General features: G+C 37.3%; 1 pseudogene; it reads left to right on the top strand.

Annotated features, from left to right (window-relative positions):
- The first annotated feature begins 16,265 nt into the window (after positions 1-16,265).
- On the top strand, positions 16,266-17,274 carry LOC148941602 (uncharacterized; annotated as a pseudogene).
- The last annotated feature ends 2,028 nt before the right edge of the window (positions 17,275-19,302 follow it).

Genomic DNA, 19,302 nt, shown 5'->3' with positions numbered 1-19,302 from the left:
TGCCATTTACCCGTGCCCCAGCCATTTAAACATTTGCCTCTCAATTACTTGGACTATCTGTCTTGGCTTTTCTCTGTCTACAATTATCCAGTGTCTTGATGCAACCTATGCAGCCTATTGCAAAATACTTGATAAATTCAATTCAACTGATAGCACAATGTCACTGATAGCACAATTTCTGCTAGAATTAGCAAGTTTTCCAGCAAAGATAAGACATTTTTCTTAGAAGTAACAAATTTCTTCTAACAGCACCAAGTTTTCCGTCGAAGATAACAAATCGTCTCTTCGAAGTAACAAGTTTTTTCCTTAATACTAACAAACTTTTACTTAACACACCCAAATTTCTCTTGGAAGTAACAATTTTTCGTCAGTGATAACACGTTTTCTGTTTGAGCTAGCAAGTTTTCTCTCAGAGATACAAAATTTTTTTCTTAGAAGTAGCAATTCTCCTTATGATGACAAGTTACCTGTTAGAAGAAACAAGTTTTCAGTCAAACATACCAAATTTTTCTTGGAATTAACAGTTTTTCCGTTTATGATAACAATTTTTCTGTCAGAAGTAGCAACTTATCCGTAACACTAACAAATTTGCTCTTCAAAGTAACAACTTTTTCTTAATACTAACAAACATTTACTTAACAGTATCAAATTATCTTAGAAGTAACAGGTTTTTTCTTAACAGTTACAAATTTTTCTAATAGCATCAACTTTTCTATCAAAGATAACAAATTTTTCTTAAAATTAACAATTTTTCGACACTGATGATACGATTTCTGCTGGAACTAATTATTATCACAATCTAAAAAAATTTACTTTACTGCGGCACGAATTGCTTGCGAAAGCCCGAATGAATGACTTGAAAATAAAATTTTAGCGAGAAATGTCTGAAAAGTGTTTTGGGGAGATGGGGTTGATGACAGAGGATTCTTAGAGTAGCTGTAGTGTAACATTGTGAGGTGAAATGCTTAGAGTATCTAACACTAGTAAAGAAAAAAAAAGGGGTGTCATGTGGAGAGCTGATGCTAGTGTGAAAACAGTGTCGTAGCGCCACCCCGCTCTGGACCATAATTATACTTTTTTATCGGTGTGGACATCTACTCTTCTCGCACAGGGAGGCTCTGGCGTTAGATGGTTGCTGTAGAAACTCAGCGATAATTTCCCTATTATTACTAACTTTAAATTATCTCGAGCGAGACCGTTTTTAGCCTCTTTTATCACCTAACCAAAGCACGGATTCCGTCCCCCAAAAAGAGTAGACACAGATCAAACTCCCTCACTGCGCGTAGAATGACCTGATTCCGTCCCCCAAAAAGAGTAGAGACAGACCAAACTTCCCCACAGCGCATGGGGTGGATGGTAACAAGAATTACTCGAAATAGAATTACTCTTCCTTTGCGTGTTTTGATATTTTGGTAAAAATGTGATCTGGGCTAAGAAAAACCGCTCGGGGGGGGGGTACTGGAAACTTCCTTGGAGGTGACCAGGGAACAGTTCGGTACCTTAGTGGAGGAAGGCAGGATAACCATAAATTTACGCCTGAAAATTAGCGCTTTGCGTAACGATAAAAAATAAATAAAATAGTGTTGGGCTGGTGACGGAGTAAACGGTTCTCCTCCCCCGAAGTCTTCTCCCTTCGTCTTTCCTTAAATTTGGCATGTTATTATTTATCATTTTAAAGCTGCAATGACGCCTAGAAACTACATCCATTATCAATGCATCTTCTGAAAATGAATTCTACTAGGTGCGAGATGGAACCTATTGTTAGGATACTGTAAAATATCCATAAATTTATCTTAATGAAAAAGGGCTATTTCCTTAAAAGTTCTTAATATGTCTTAAATTCCATCCAGTATCACTCCTCTCCTCCTCTATCCTTTGGGCCTGCAGGCTAGAAGCCCCGGTGTTCTATAATAGATGGTTCTTTTTTTGCGTATATGATAATATGAAAGTTTCATCTTTTATTTTTTGTCGTATTTTTTAGCTGTCTTTTTTATGTTTTATGGCTCGTCAATTTGTTTTTATTTTCATTGTCTGTGTTTTTAAGATTTATTGTTTGGGACGAGTAAGACACGCATTTCCCCTTTATTAATATCTTGAAAGCAGATACTCCTCCAGAGTGTGTCAAATTTGGCGGTAAACACACCGTTCTAACGACTGTCAAAAAATTGGGAGTCTCAGATTTCGAGCAATAGTTTATTTTTAGAAAATGGTTCAAGATACAAAATATTGACAACGGTTTCATGGACGATTAGCTTGGGGTAGTGTACCGTTGGAAGGGAATGACCTTTCGAGTCCTGTCGGGTTCAAGAACCGTAGAAAAAAATGAATGGTGTTTTGAGCGAAAAATGAAACGCCGAAAAATAAAGGCTTTTGTGTTAGAAATGCTAAAAGGGCATTAACTGCCAGCGAAGGATGTGCAATCATTACCTAAAGTTTGATTTGCAAGCGTGAATTCCCCCTTGGGTTCCTGTGGTAGGGTTACGCAAAATTGCGTCAAGCATTAGACCTGTCTGTTTTAAACGGGGGTAAGTCGTATGACATTATTGGAGTACAAAGGGTGTGTCATGGAGTTTTGCCAAGTGTGTTCCCTTTAATAGAACAGGTGACTGTACTGTGCAGGTGTGAGGGACTGGTAGCTCCACTTATCTGGCCCTTTAAAAGGCGAGGGTAAGACGCGTGGTGTAAAATGCGCTTGAAACGGGGTTGTGCACCGTAACGTCATAGGGCATGTGCTAGAAACAGGGGTGAGGGGTCAGGAGCTTATTATTAAAACTTGTGTATTATACGGACCACATTCCAAGTAAATATCTCTTGGAAACTTGCCAGGGGTGTGTCAGAGAATAAACACCTGACCTGACCTTTGAACTCTTGCCAAGGGCGGGAATGTCGTCTAGAAACAGGGGCTCCGGTAGAAACACCTGACCGCATTGCACAGGTGAAAGGGTGTGACGTGAGAGGTCTGCCTTTGAAAACCAATGGTAATTTTCCTATGGCTGCCTTTGAAATCCAATGCTCTGTTCCCTATGGTTGCCGTGACTTCAGAGAACTCCGGTAGAATCTTGCCTAGAAACAGGGCTGCGCTTGAATTCTATGGGAAAAGGGATAGGGCTCCGCTTGAAAGCCGGGGTGGGCTGTGCTTGGAAGCAGAGTAGGGGTATACTGATGATAGCTACCTCCCTGTTGCAGAAGAATTTTTTCTTTGTAGCATAAAAGATTAAATTAATTTTCTTAATGGTGCGGAGAGATGGAATGGGGACATCCCTATTGTCTTAAAGGAATTTCCTAGAAGGATTGGTAATGGTTTTTCATAGATGCTTTTTTTTTAGAAAATTCGAAAATTGGAGTTTTATCTGTTTATTAAGGTTTTCCAGCATAATTATTTATGCCAAACTCAAGAAATAAACTTAGATTTTTCTTGCGATTACAGTTTTTTAATTCAAAATATAAGCCGGAAGTTTTTTTAAATTAATTTCAAGGTAACAATGAATGTAAAGAACGTACGAGATTCTAACAGTGCTCTTTACGTTGGATCCTTAAATGCAATTTTATGACATGATTTCCAAATTTTTTTGTAGAACTTAGAAAAAGGGCCGTATCAAAGATTTTTTTGGGGGAGGTGGTTTTATAAAAGAGTTTTCCGAGAGGAGGGAGGGGAGTTAACAAAAAACTTAAAAAAAACATCAAAACATTATTTATATCCATTTTTGTTACGTTTTTAAGAGTCGTACAAACATTTAGGGGGGGGGGGGGTAAAACACCCTAACCAACCCCATGGATACGACCTTGCTCGGAAATATTTGACATTTTGAAATCATAAGGTTCAATTGTTTAGAATGTCTTCTTGGAAAATTTTTATACTAAATTTAAAAAGTGACGAAGTCTTTTTATCCTTCATATTATATGATAAATTCTTTTAAGAAACCTCAATATTGCTATCCAGTATTTTTTTCCTACATCTGTTTTAGTTGTTTTTCAGTTCTTCATACGATATCCAGGCTTTAAGCTATTGCATGAAAACTATAAGCAGTAGGGAAAACTCCACCTAATGTGCTAATGGAATCAATTATCTCAGTTCTTGGGTGAATAACAGTGCAGTGGAAAAAGTGTAAAATATTGAAAAAGTGTTGGAAATAGCTAAAGTGTAGAATTTTGTATTTTCGCACTTACGCAAAAGAAGTTGTATATATCATACATGAATTTACTGTTTATTATGAAAAACTAGATTCTAGAATTTTAGTCTTAATTTTTTCATCTATTTCTAGAATGAATTTTAAATTTAGGGTGACTTTATGATGGTCTTACAGACTGAAGTTTAGATTATCCTTTATTAATATTGTTTCTATTATGACCCAAATTCTTAAGTCTAAGATTTAAGGTCATATTCAATTGACATCGAAGTGCTGTGATTTTTAGGCTAATAATTATATCAGTCGTTGATTAATGAAATAAATTATTATTTAGATAAATGCTTTTAAATTTAAAAAAATGTTTACCAGTCTTCTCAATACATCCCCATGTTTTGTTTTTTATAATTTGCCCCCTTTTCAGTTGGTCTTCCTGTCCAAAATACATTTCTGCCTACGTGCCTTAGACGAACTGAACCGGGGGGACCTTAGGAAATTTAATAGATTGCTACAATACAGGCTTTTTTGTTTCCAGTAGAATTACTGTTTAACACTTTCAGCTGGAGATAGAAGGCCATTAAATTGTAATCAATATTTATTAAGTCGAATTCTTTTTTTGCTCAGTTTTTCCTTTTATATCATACTTATTGCACTCATGCTACTCTATTGTTCTCCGAGTCAGTTCCCGTAATGGTTTTGTTGAATGCAAAAGGTTCGTTTCTGAATAGTTTTCAAGCAATTCGTGATAATGAAGTAAGGAGTGATTCGAGCTAATCGTGATCGAAACCCTTAAAAACAAACAATTTATAAATCAAAAGTATCGGTTTCTGTGCTGATGCTATATATATGTAGTATTCACTGAAATATTATGGAGTGGAGGGTTGAGGAGAAAGTAGCCACCCTTATATACGAAATATTTTCTGATCGCATTCAGTTTTAATGTAGCTCTTTACATTCTTTAGAGAAAAAAAAACTGATTTTTTATTTAATCCATTTAAGAAATTAAACCAGAAGTGCTTAAGTCTACTTTTTCAAAAGATGGAAAGGTAGAAAATGATATAGGGACTCTAGAATTTAGAGAAGGATATTGAATAAACTTGAGACCTTCCATACCCTCCAGAAAACCATGGATATTTTTCTGTCCTCTGTAATTTCCTTTTGTCTTATCATAGGCAGCGCAATTGCGCTTCCTAGGTAAAGAACGATGTTGGCAAAATGTATTATTAAAATGAGCAAAAATAAAATCAAATAATCTACTAAGCGTGAAACTACCACAAATCAGCATCGATAAATAGATGAAACCCAAAACGAACAGAAATTACAATAAATAACCGAGTCAAACGCGAAACGAGTAGAAATTAACATGAGTAGGGCTCACAACCCCTATGGCTTCCCAATGCCAGAACATAATTTGCACTTTACTGAAAAATACAAATGAATGTGCATTGGCAGTTTAATATTCATATACTGATATTTAGTAATCAAAATGTTAATATTATTTTATTTATTAAAGTCATAAAAGTAAAAACATTTAAATTTTTTCAATAAAGTGCAAATTTTGTTCTGGCTTTGGGAAGGCACAGGGGTTTTGAGCCCTACTCACGTTAATTTCTGCTCGTTTTGAGTTTGACTCGGTTATTTATTGTAATTTCTGTTTGTTTTGGGTTTTATTTATTTATCGATGCTGATTTGTGGTAGTTTCACGCTTGGTAGATTGTTTGATTTTATTTTTGCTCATTTTTTGTTTAATGGAGTTCTTTACTTTTCTTTACTTTACTTTTCTTATTTTGTGGAAAAAGTTTTTTTTAATTAATTTTCCAAATAAAGCAAAGTAAAGTCCTTCACAAGCTGAATCATGTTTATGGTGACCGAAACTTACGACTTGTTTTAGGTTACGGCCATTCTTTTGTTTAAATATGAATTTAAAACTCCTATTATGGGGGAAGACCAAGTAGCCAATTGTATACAATGTAAGGTGATGAAGGGATGATCAGCTGTATGGCTGCTAATAGATTTTATATAGATTTAAATTTTATAAATCTATTGTTATATACTTTTGGCACCTGTCAAATAGGCTATTTGCAAGAGACCGCTATAGATAAATGACTGCAAAGCCGTGTTTTCTCAATGAGTTACAATATTTACACAATTGTGTTTTTTGAAGTTTAAGGGGAGAAGGTACCAAAGTTAGGTTGGGATACTTATTTAATCTATGGCATGATTCACCCCCCCCCCCTAATTTGCAAATATATAGCCCAAATTTGTTTATAAACTATTATATATTCATCCTATTTTATTTCATTAGCATTAACCAAACTTGACTTCTTTAGCAGTATATAGAAGCGTCCACAAAATGCACCAGTCATAGGCAGCGCGCTAGCGCTGCCTATGTAAAGAACGATTTGGGCACAATGTGTTGTTTTTTTGTTTTTTTCTCCATACCCGGGCACTTCGTATCGAAGGAGTCGTCGTAGAAACTTCGAAAAGGGCTTATTCGAATGGAAATTGGAGTGGCTAGTGCCCTTTTTAATAGAAAAAAGTGATTGGAGGGCAACTAGCCCCCCCCACGCCCATCATTCCCCCAAATACGTAAAATCAAAATTTTGAAATAGTCCTTTTGTTCAGCATAGTTGATTTCCAGATAGAAAATATCTTTTTGAGGAGGACACTCCCCCACAACCCATGGGGCAATGATTTTAAGTTATGCCCTGAGGGCATATAAGGTTTATATAGAAAGCGTTGTCGTAGAAACTTCAAAAAAGGCTCATTCGATTGGAAATTCAAAGCGATAGTGCCCTTTTAATAGTCGAAAGTGATTGGAAAGGCAACTAGCCCCCCCCCCCACGCCCATCATTCCTCCAAATACATCCAATCAAAATTTTGAGATAACCACTTTGTTCAGCGTAGTTGATTTCCAGATAGAAAATACCTTTTTGTGGAGGACACTCCCCCACAACCCTCGGGGCAAGGGTTTTAAGTTATGCCCTGGGGGCATATAAGGTTTTTATAGAGGACGTTTTCGTAGAAACTTCAAAAAAAGCTCATTCGATTGGAAATTTAAAGGGCTCGTTCACTTTTTATTAGTCAAAAGTGGTTGGAGGGCAACTAGCCCCCCTCTCGCCCATCATTCCCCCAAACACATCCAATCAAAATTTTGATATAGCCATTTTGTTCAGCGTAGTTGATTTCCATATAGGGTTTTTTTTATAGAAGGCGTTGTCGTAGAAACTTCAAAAAAGGCTAATTCGATTGGAAATTCAAAGGAATATTGCTCGTTTTAATAGTCGAAAGTGATTGGATGGCAACTAGCCCATCCCCCCCCAATATAGAAAATCCACATAGAAAATATGTTTTTGAGGAGGACACTTCCCTACAACCCTCGGGGCAAGGGTTTTAAGTTATGCCCTGGGGGTATATAAAGTTTTTATAGAAGGCGTTGTCGAAGAAACTTCAAGAAAAGCTCCAAATTCAAAAGGCTAGTACCCTTTTTCATAGTCGAAAGTGATTTGAGTGCAATTAGCCCCCCCTCACGCCCTTCATTCCCCCAAACACAACCAGTCAAAATTTTGAGATAGCCATTTTGTTCAGCGTAGTTGATTTCCAGATAGAAATATGTTTTTGAGGAGGACACGCCCCCACATCCCTCAGTGCAAGGGTTTTAAGTTATGCCCCGGGGGTATATAAGGTTTGTAAAGAAGGCGTTGTCGTAGAAACTTCAATAAATGCTCATTCGACTGGAAATTCAAAGGGTTAGTGCCCTTTTTAATAGTCGAAAGGGACTGGAGGGCAACTAGCCCCCCCCCCCCCCAACACCCATCATTCCCCCAAACACATCCAATAAAAATTCCCTCAGGGCAAGGATTATAAGTTATGTCCTGAGGGCATATAAGGTTTTTATTGAAATCTTTGGTGTAGAAACTTGAAAAAGGGCTCATTCGATTTGAAATTCAAAGAACTAGTACCATTTTTAATAGTCAAAAGTGATTTGAGGGCAACTAACCCCCCTCTCTCGCCCACCTTTTCCCAAAACACATCCAATTAAAATTTTTAGATAGCCATTTCGTTCAACGTAGTTGAAAGTTTTGTAAATTAGGTCTTTAAGGATGAAACCCTCTCCACTCCGCATCTTCAGGGCAAGGACCTTAAATACAGTTCTGGGGGCATATAAAGTTTTTCAAGTTAGTGGTGTCGTATAAATTTACAAGAGGGCTCGCTCAATTGGAAATTGAAAAAAATGTTATCTTTTTTAATAGTTGATAATGATTGGAGAGCAATGAACGCCCCTCTCACCATTTTCCCAAACACATCCTATCAAAATTTGGAGATATCCATTTTGTTCAACGTAGTTGAAAGTTCTGGAAATTAGGTCTTTTAGGATGATAGCCCCCTCAGAACCCTTACTGCAAGGGTTGTAAGTTATGGCCTGGGGGTATATAAGGTTTATATAGAAAGATGTTGTATATGATTTATAGAATAGATTTTAGTCTTCCTCAAATCCAATTTTTATATGTTTAAAACTAGATGTTGACTTAAGAATAAATCAAAATGCACTGTGATAATGCTAATTCCCAATAAGCCTTCTCAGCAGTATCCCAAGAACGACTGAGGGTATTATGTTCAAACGTTCGGGGCTACTTCTGCTCTTAAAATTTAACCAAATCCAAATAGCCTAAGTGTACCCAAGCTATCAAAGAAAGTAAACAGATTTTTTTGAGAATGGTATCAAGTTTTCCATTACAGGTCAACCAGAGGAGTTATGAAACTAAATTAAACAGTACTATTTGTGTCCAGATTTTTAAAAAGGTGTATGCTGTTAAAATTTGCTGAAAATTTTTCTCCGGTATACAAATAGCAGGTCGAACTATAAAGTCTTAAAAAACAAAAAGATTTAAAGTATTACTTTCTTTTTCCCTGAAAAGACTATGTCAATATAAAACGAACAGAAATTAATTAAAACAACTTTTTCCACAAAATAAGTTTTTCAAAGAAAAGTAAAGAACTCCATTAAACAAAAAGTGAGCAAAACTAAAATCAAATAATCTACCAAGCGTGAAACTACCACAAATCAGCATTGATAAATAAATGAAACCCAAAACAAACAGAAATTACAATAATTAACCGAGTCAAACTCAAAACGAGCAGAAATTAACATAAGTTGGGCGCAAAACCCCTATGCCTTCCCAAGGCCAGAACAAAATTTGCACTTTACTAAAAAATACAAATGAATGTGCATTGTCAGTTTAATATACATATACTGATATTTAGTAATCAAAATGTTAATATTATTTGATTTATTAAAGTTATAAAAGTAAAAACATTTATACCAATCTCAAGCCAACTACCTCCAACTCATTGCACATTCAGTCCTACAAATATCAATTGCATTGGGAAGGGCGTCCATAATAAATAAGACACCTAATCTCACAAACTTGCTATCTGCTTTATGTCCTCGTCTACTCAAAAGTAGACGAGGTGTCTACTACTACCAATTTACTACTACTTTTACTACTACTAATACTACTAACAACTCACCGCAGCACCAAGACGCCAGAGGCCAACACAGCTACGCACGCTCTTCCTCCATCCCAATCTATTCAAAGCCTCCCTTTTTACACCTGCCCACGAAGTTCCCATTTCCTTTTAGGTCAATTGATAATTCCTACCTCCTTGATACTTGTTTCATGCTTAAAAAGGAATATACTGACATCATTTACTTATTACGAAGACCATGCCTAACTTACAAATTATCCTAAAAGGAGGATCACTTTTAGGGTATACAAGGAAATAGTGCTGATAGTCGGCGCTTTTCTCAATAGTACATAGATTCTAATTATGTATTGCTGCAATGGGTATTTAAAAAGTCAAGGAACAAAATAGTTACGTACTTAAAAAATATTATTAACAAGATTTGCCAAATTCTACCAATCTTTTAAAAATAAAATATTGATTTATATTATTTTAGTCGATTTTTACTGATAATACTTTTTCAATTAAAAAACTTATTTTTTATTGCATTTTCCTTTGGGGTTTCGGATTGTCAATTTAAGTTGTCGAGCTTTATTTTAGCAGAAATTCAGTCTTCACAAAATAGTCCCAGGTAAGGCTGGAATAATCTTTTCATGTTATGAACACTATTTGCCTTGACCTGGCAAAAAAACTCTGAAGCTGGTAGGTCTATTGGTGACGGAATTATGCTGCTTTAGCCCTCAGCTATTTTTGAAGTACCCGAAAAGACAGGTATGCAACATTTTAGGAAAGACTATGGGTAGAACATGTTTGGTAGAATTAGGGTAGGATTAGGGGTAGAACATGTAGAAAATTGCCAAAAAGTGGACAGCGCTGGTGATTATTCCTTTTGACACAAAACCCCGTTTTTTACTCTTAGAAGTTCTTCATTTTGTTATAGGTAATTTTTGGTCCTAAACAAGGACTTTAGGTCTCAATCTCTACCCCGTGGAGGTAAAAAAGGACAAAAGAGAAAATTGGAAGTAATATGAACAAACTGAACTAATATCTTTTTGTGAAAAACGGGGTAGGGGTCGGAAAAAAAATACCTGTAAGAACTGATTATAGCTCACCAAGAAAATTCCCATGGGTGAAATAACTAAGGAAAATATATTTTGTCATTTCACTAGTTTTGAATAAGATTTGGATATTTTGTTGGGATAATTTTTTAAACCAATTTTATAATTGTGATCTTCCAAGTAAGTGAATATTTTTTTCCAGTTAAGAAGAGCCATATACTAGGAATCAGGTGTGTCTATTGGATGCACACGCGCTGATTGCGTAATTGTTCGCCGCGCCGCGTTGCCATTCTTGTTTGTGAGTTTGGTTTTCGGGCGCGAAAAAAAGGTTAATATCGGCGTGTGTATATGTTTATGTTTCTTCTGAATTAGTGAAGTCCTGTGGACTGCGTGGATCGCTTGGGACCAAGCAGAAGAGGGGAGAGAACCTGCCGGAAGCGCCGTATTGGTACCTGCCGGTTAATTAGCCTTAAATTGCAGGGAACAGGTGAGCAGGTCTCGACGCTTCCCTTGCTCCCGGTGATCTCTTGCTCCTGAGGTTTCCCTGATGTTTTCTTGACGTAGATGGCGGTGAGCGCGCTTTGAAAAAGCTGCCTCCGACTTCTTAGTTCAGCTAGTCCAGTGCTATTTTTATCCGGATTCTTGCTGTGATAGTGAAAGTAACCAAAGAATTGCTGTTCCTGACTTTACTTAGTGCAATCATCATGCAAATTAAATACGAAAAACCGGCCCTAATGAAGATTCAATCACCGGATTTATCAGTGACACCATCTACCTTTTGTAACTTGTGGCTATTTGGACTCTTAAAGAAACCACCAGTGCGCACTGAGATAGCTCGCTACTTAGAGCCACCAGAGTGCTCTCGCTTATCGGACTGCTTGAATAAGCGAACCCACCGTGGCAAACGAGGAGGAATTGGAAACGCCAAATGAGAATCCCGGTGCATATCTCCCGCAGGAGAAAGACAAAGGTCCGGCTGACGAGGACGAGTAACCTAGTCGTAATCCGTTGAGCTCTTCCTCACGATACTCCACCCCTACTTTTTCCCTGGTTTATAGAGAATGTTAACTGCAGTGCTTCGGAACCTACTCCTCCAAATTTGTGCCCGGAGCAATTCTCAGCAAAATACAAACTTCCGAATATGCTAATGTATAACGCTCAATCTTTGAACAATAAAATGGACGAGCTGGAGGTGTTAATTAAGCAGAATAACGTACCCATTGCAATTATCAGCGAGTGTTGGGACATTACTGAGGAGACTGCACGGATTAAAGGTTACAGAAACTACCTCAACACTCGACGTGACCGAGGCATTGACCGTCGCGGAAGTGGCGTAGGACTTTATATACGTGACGACCTACCATCAAAACTGTTAAGTAGCCCCAATGATTCGAGCCATGAGATTGTGTGGGTGGAGTGCAGACCGGCGCATCTGTCACGAAGATTCTCCTGCTTAATAGTTGCGTCAGTGTACTATCCAGAAAGCGCTGGGAACAGAAAAGAACTTATTGAGCACATACAAGTGTTCGTCGACAGAATGCGCCACAAGTACACTTCCCCTGCGTTTGTGATCGCTGGCGATTTCAATCAGACAAATCGTCAGTGGGCCTCAAACGTTTTGAATATGAAACAAGTAGTGAACATTCCGACTCACCAAAGTGGCAGTACTCTTGACATGATCTTTACGAATTTGGCAGATCTTTATACCGCTCCCCGATCTCTAGGTCCCCTTCAGAATTCTGACCATTTTATAATTTTCTGGGAAGCACAAGCAAGTATGCCACGACCGAAACGAACAAAAACCACAATTCGGCCCATCACAATGTCTTCAATAGCTCAATTCGGTCGCTGGATTGGTACTTACGATTTTGAGGACATTTGTGCAGAGGCCGACATTAATGTCAAAGTCAGCAAACTGAACAGCCTTCTGTTGGAAAAGTTCCACGATTTTTTTCCAATAAAAGTTATTACAGTTTGTGACACTGACAAACCATGGATCACCCGCGAACTCAAGCAGATGATAAAAACTCGCTGTAGTCTCCACAAAGCTGGAGATCAAGCGGCTGCAGCCAGTTTGCGTAACAGAATTGTGAAGTTAAACAGACTAGCCCAAAGACAGTATGTAAAAGAGAAAATAACGCCATTACTGCACACTGACCCTCACAAATGGCACTCCTCGGTCAAAACCGTTGCAGGGAAATCAACGCCAAAGGACCTGAGACTACTCAAAGATGACGGCACACTGACATCAGCTACTGAAGTGAACAATTTTTTCTCCGGCATTTGCACCAGATACCCATCAATCACAAACTCAGAAATTGAGAGTATCATTGCTGACACCGGGACTGATGAGATATGTGAAGTATCTGAATATGCCGTCTTTAAGGAACTTCAGAAACTGAAAGTAAACTGTGCGTCTTACCCTGGTGAACTCCCTTTCAAGTTGTTACGCGAGTTCTCCATCTTTCTCGCAATGCCACTCAGCTCTATTATTAACCAGTGTTTTCGTGAACAAGTGTTCCCCAGTGTTTGGAAGAGAGCTTATGTGCGCGTCATTCCAAAAGTGAAAAACCCGAGATCTTGCGAACAACTCCGCCCAATTTCGATAGTTTTGAACCTCTCTAAGGTAGCGGAATCATTTATATATCGTGAACTTATGTCACAAGTCCAGGGCTCTCTTGATCCATACCAATACGGGTGCTTGAAAGGTAGTAGTACAACTGTTTATCTTGTGCGTCTGTATCACCTCATTGTTGAATGGCTTGACCTTGGAGGCACAATTGTAGATCTCCTCCTAGCCGACTATAGAAAAGCCTTCGACTTGATACGCCATTATACTGCAGTGAACAATCGGAAGGTTATGGGAGCTTGCAGACATATTCTCTTATTAATAATAGATTTCTTACGCGACCGACTACAGAGTGTATATGGTCTCTACCCGGGTGATACTGATTCGGAATGGTCTGAGCTTACGTGTCCACACAAGGCACTAAACTCGCTGCATTGTTGTTTTTGGCAGTGATCAACTTCGTCCTTGCCGATTTTGACGAACGGTTCAAATTCGTAGATGACCTTTCCACCCTCTTAAAATACCTCATTGAGAAGTCTCAAACCGTTCCCCAGTTCAGTGAATCAGTTATCGACAATTTTAGAGACCAGTGTTTTGAAAACAGCCTCCAAATCAACGAAACGAAAACCAAAATTCTTCGATTTAACCCTCTCAAAAGGGATTTTCAGTGCCCCCCACCACCATACCAAAGCATATCGTCGGCAGTTATTCTCGGTGTTACGTTCAGCGTTGACTGTTCGTTTAGCCTCCACGTCCAAGAGGTAGTGAAAAAGGCGAACTGTGCCATGCGTACCCTTTTACTGATGCAAAGATTTGGTTTTTCAGTGCCGCAATTGAAAACAGCCTACCTGATATATAGTCGCCCGATATTAGAGTATGCGTGCCCTGTATGGGGTCCACAGGTTCAGAACACTGCCTATATAAGCAAAGGACTTGAATTAGTCCAGAAAAGAGCGTCGGAGGCCATACTGTCTTATCAGTACACCAATTACGAGTCACTGTCTAAACTAAATTTGCCGTCACTCCACGACCGCCGTTTTCAACTTATCTGTAAATTTGGCCAATTTCTTCTGACAAGTGATAAACACAGAAATTTATTACCCCCAATGCTGACAAAAAAGTAACTACAAGATCATAAGCAACAAAGCTAGCCCAGCCCAAGTGTCGCACTAATCGCTTCAGCAATTCGTTTGTGCCTTTTTATGTTTCAGTCTACAATAAGTGACATGTGTATTAATTTTTTTGTGTCTTTGTTTACTCTGTAAATAATAGCGCGATTTAGTCGGGACTTAAACCCTGACTACGAAAGCTTTTATGTTAATAAATGATTCTGATTCTGATTCTAACATTAAGAACAAGAATACAATAGGGAAATATTTTCAGAAGACAGTGAAGATAATTTGAATGAATATTTCGGCCTTATGTCCAAGGGCCGTCCTCGCCATAACAAAAATATATAAGAGAAAGAAGACTCACAACAACATGCGACAGATAAAACTAAAATGTAATTTTTTTTCAAAACAGTCAAAAGCTCTAAATTCAAATAGTGCTACTGTTTCTTTTGATTCTGCCTTAGGCAGCCACGTTTTCGAAAATCCTAACTAAAAAATACTTTTTGTAGTATCTGCCCTTATTAGCAATGACATATGCATAAAACAGGTAGTTCGAAAAGCAATTAAAATCAGACTCAATATTAATAATAATATTTCCTTAAGTAGGGACTTGGGGGAATATTCACTAAACGCTCTGTACACAAATTTAATTAAAAGTGACCTTACAAAATATTTTAGAAAACAAGTAGACATTAATACAGAACCGGTCACAAAAAGACCTTTTAGGCTAGCTGCCAAAAAGGCAGGATTAGCAATAAGAACGTGTTTTTAATTGTTTTTCATTCATTTCAATGAAATGAATGTTTTTATTTCTTTCATTTCATTTCAATGAATCACCTTGTTTTACCTTATTTTATTTATCCGACCTGGTTGAACTTTGCTGGAGTATGGATACCAGGACTGTTTTGAAAAAAAAAAAATACATTTTAGTTTTATCTGTCGCATATTGTTGTGAGTTTTCTTTCTTTTATATATTTTTGTCTTGCTGAGGACGGCCCTTGGACATAGGGCCGAAATATGCATTCAGATTATCTTCACTGTTTTATGAAAAGATTTCCCTATTCTTCTTGTTTTTGATGTTTGTGATGGAGAGGCAGTGTGTTCTTCATCGTTATTTAAGTAGATGCTACTATTGAAAACAGAAAAAGGCCTTTTAGCTCTACTGATCAAAAAAATGTATTTACCTTTTGCGGGGTAAGAAATATTTATCAAATTGATAATGCAAATAGATGAGATAGAAAAAAGGGCAGATGGCTTACATAATTTAAAGATAGAGAAATAAAGAGCACCCCCTTCCTGGGCCCAATGTCGCACTGAAATTATACCTTGGGAATCCTACTCTGACAATTAAGCCATTTTGGTTGAAGACGAGTTATGTGTTTGGCATGGGTGAACTAAGGAACGATAAATCAAAGGGTCCAGTCAGAATGGTCCTATCTTGTACCGAATATAAAAAGAGACATAAGTCTCTTAGTGGTGTTTCTCTCTTTTTTATCAGGTCTTATTGCAATTCAGAACGACAGAAGAGGATTCCCTTATGGAGCTATAACATGGGGACCTGGTGTTTGTCTTCTTTTTTCCAAGGAAATAGGAGACATACGCCATACATAACTTAAAACCCTTGCCCTGAGGATTGTGGGGGAGTGTTTGATCTAATTTTGGTGATTGAGACAGTCATTGAGACAATTGAATTTTTCTGAAGAACTGGTTTACCCTGCCTACCAGTCCAGTGGAAAAGGTAGGCAAGCCTACCAGCCCCAACCCCAGGGGTGCAATTGGGGACCCCCCAGGTACAGTCTTTTTTTTTTTCTGCCTGGTGCCTACACCTCTGCTTCGCTGTTATTAGAACCATTTATAATTGCTTGTGCCAGCCGGAAGATCCCTTGCCTTCTGCTGTTGGCTTGTAGCTAGTTTAGAGTTCACTGTAGCCTACATCATGGGTGACAACTCTAAAAGGAGCTATAGACCACCTAGTCACAGAGAGATGAGATCAGACTGCTCCATCTAATAAAGTGGAGCTGAATCTATTAATGAGCAGATTACTATGCTCACCTCACACATTAATACCCTTAAAAACAAGCAGAAGCTAATTGCAGATTCAATAAATGACCAAAATCTTAAATCTACTTTTGCAGAAGTTGTTAGTGAGGCACTGTCTAATGAGGTTGGTTCTTTGGTTGAGGCCTCTGTTAAAAAACTTGCCTCTAGTCACCTACCTCCTGCTTTTGATGCTAACAACATGGAAATTATTAAACAAGAAGTATATAAAAGTCTTAAAATGGATTTTGATGTGCTTGTGGAAAAATCACTAAAACAATATGATTTGAGGATGTCAAAGCTTGAATCATCTCTTCATTTGCTTGACTCAGGTTTGTCAGAGCTGCAAAATCTCTGAAGCCAATTCAACTCAACGTGGATCGTCTGAGCAATCAGTTTGACCAAATGAAAATTTCAAATCAGCTGATCCTATTTGGTTTCAAAGAAGACCATTATCCAGAAGCTTCTGAAAGCAAATTTCTTGGATTTTGCAGTACTAGGTTTCCTGGTATTCCTTTGACTAAGAATGACATCGTTTCTTTTAGAAGGATTGGAAAACAAGGCTCAGGTTTGAAATCTCGCCCACTTGTTGTGGAATTTTGTAGTCCAAGAATGCAGTAGTTTATTCTTAGAGAAAAGAAAAGTTTGCAAGGTAGTGGTGTCTTTATTTCTGAGTCACTGACAAAGCCTAGACTTCAGCTACTCAACTATGCTAAATCAAAGCTTGGGAAGAGGTCTACATGGTCCAGTGGAGGAGAAATACTTACCAAGCTTTCTGATGGTAAAGTGATCACTGTTAAAGAGGCATCTCAAGTTGATGTTCTCCATCAGTCAACTACAGCCCATCCAAGCCCCTCCCAGGACTGAAATAAACCATTTTTCCCCTTTTAGCTCTGTTGTTTTGTTGTTTTTTTTTTTTTTTAACCCTTTATGTTATAATTTTTTTAATTATTCTTTCATTTATTTTTTTTTAAATTATTTTTTTAAATTATATACAAAAACCATTGATAAATCTTTAATCTGGTTGATTCTTTATTGTTTTGACTTTTTCTTTACTTTGTTTTTGTCTTTATCCTTGTAATTGTTTGTTATTTTTTAATCTTTTTGAGCTTAGTAGCTTGTTATTGTTTTTTGTCTTGCAGGCTTTTTTTCTTCTCTTTCTTTTCTTTGTTGCCTACAAGATTCACCTTTTTAGTTTCAATTTACTCTCTGCTATTTCAGCCTGTTTGTTTGATATATTCTTCATGTGTGAAGATATTGTGTGCATTTGTTATGTCTGGTAACTCTAGGTGATATTTCTTTTCTTCTGAATTTTTCTATTCTTAAATCAATTATCTCTGAGCAGCCGAATAGTGCTGGCAAAACAAGAGGCACATACACTTGACCCTATTCTTGAACCTAGGGTTAATTCAAGTTGCAATTATTGCATTACTATTGATTTTTGTGATAAAATCATGCCTCTTCTCTCTTCAAATAGTTGCTTTAATGTATTTTGTTTGAATGTACGTGGGATACGAGATAAGTGGGATAGTCTGAAATCATATTTGTGGTCTGATAATTCTTGCCCTTTTGATGTAATTGGTTTAACTGAAACATGGTTATCTGATAGTGATAAATTAACAGCTTATGATATGCATGGTTATATTGCTATTCATGTCCCTAGAGTGGTAATAAAGTGCTCAGGGGGCATTTCTTTATTTATAAAATCTGATATTAAATTCAGTAGACGATATGACCTTGAATCCTTGTTTACTTCAGTAGTGTCCAATAGTAGTACTGTTTATTCTCTTGTCATTGATCTGAAAAGCCAGTTTGCATGTGATACTGTTTGTTTGTTTTATAAGCCCCCTCCTTCTCCAACACATCTGTTCTGTGATTTGCTTGATCAGCTTTCTGGTGCGGGGACTTTCTCTAAAAAACGTATTTGTGTTTTGGGAGATTTTAATTGTAATATGTTAAATGTTGGATCAAGTGATGAATGTGACCATCTGTTTGATGTGCTTTCTTCTTTTGGGCTACTTCCTTCAATTTTTTTCCTTCTCGTGTTGATCCTACAAGAAATTCTGCCACTTTGATAGATAATATTTTCATTTTTCATTCTCCAAAATTGAAGTTTACTTCTGGTCTTGTTTTCACTGATCTGTCTGATCACTTCCCTATTTATCTATCACTTTTTTTACCTAATACTGAGATTGCTGTGAATAAGCAAGGTGAATTTTCTTTTAGAACTTTTACAGATAATGAAATTTCTAATTTAATTCTTAGTCTTCAGAGTAATGATTGGTCTAGTGTTCTTGAAGCTAATGATGTTGAATGTGCAACAAGTTTATTTGTGTGTCGTATGGGAGCTCTATTGGATAAGCATTTTCCTCTTAGGAAGAGACCAAGGAATTCTACACCCAAATGCCCATGGATGTCCATAGGTCTGATTAATGCTACACATATGAAGGCGTCTCTGTTCAAGGTTGCATGTAAAAGTAAAACACAGGATGATCTTCTGAAGTATAAACATTACAAAAATGTACTTACGACTTCAGTACGTGCAGCCAAAAATCTCTATTTTTCGCGTCGAATTGATGAGTGTAAGGGGAACTTGCGAAAGGTTTGGAATGTAGTTAATGAAGCTATTTCTTGCAAGAAACTCAAACAGTCCCCCCCATGTCATTACAGGAATGCTGATGGATCTATTGTGGATAAAAATTCTTCAGCAAATGCCTTCAATTTGTATTTCACCACTCTTCCTTCAGTTCCCATTCAACCCAAGAATAGAGTAAGTAGTTTTCCCATATCAGAAAAGTCATTTTTCCTTTCCCCATGCAGTGATATTGAAATTTATAGTATTATTTCCCAGCTTCCAAGTAGCCGTTCAGTTGATGGTTTTGGTTTGAGTAATAATGTTCTTAAAAAAAAAAATGATCAGTTTGTTTCTAACCCCA

This window comes from Artemia sp. Qi Xiang Cuo, chromosome 18, assembly GCF_049724085.1.
Source record: "Artemia sp. Qi Xiang Cuo chromosome 18, ASM4972408v1, whole genome shotgun sequence".
Classification (NCBI taxonomy): domain Eukaryota; kingdom Metazoa; phylum Arthropoda; class Branchiopoda; order Anostraca; family Artemiidae; genus Artemia; species Artemia sp. Qi Xiang Cuo.
The sequence above is the reverse complement of the archived record's forward strand: the minus strand, read 5'-3'. Positions and strand labels throughout refer to the sequence as shown.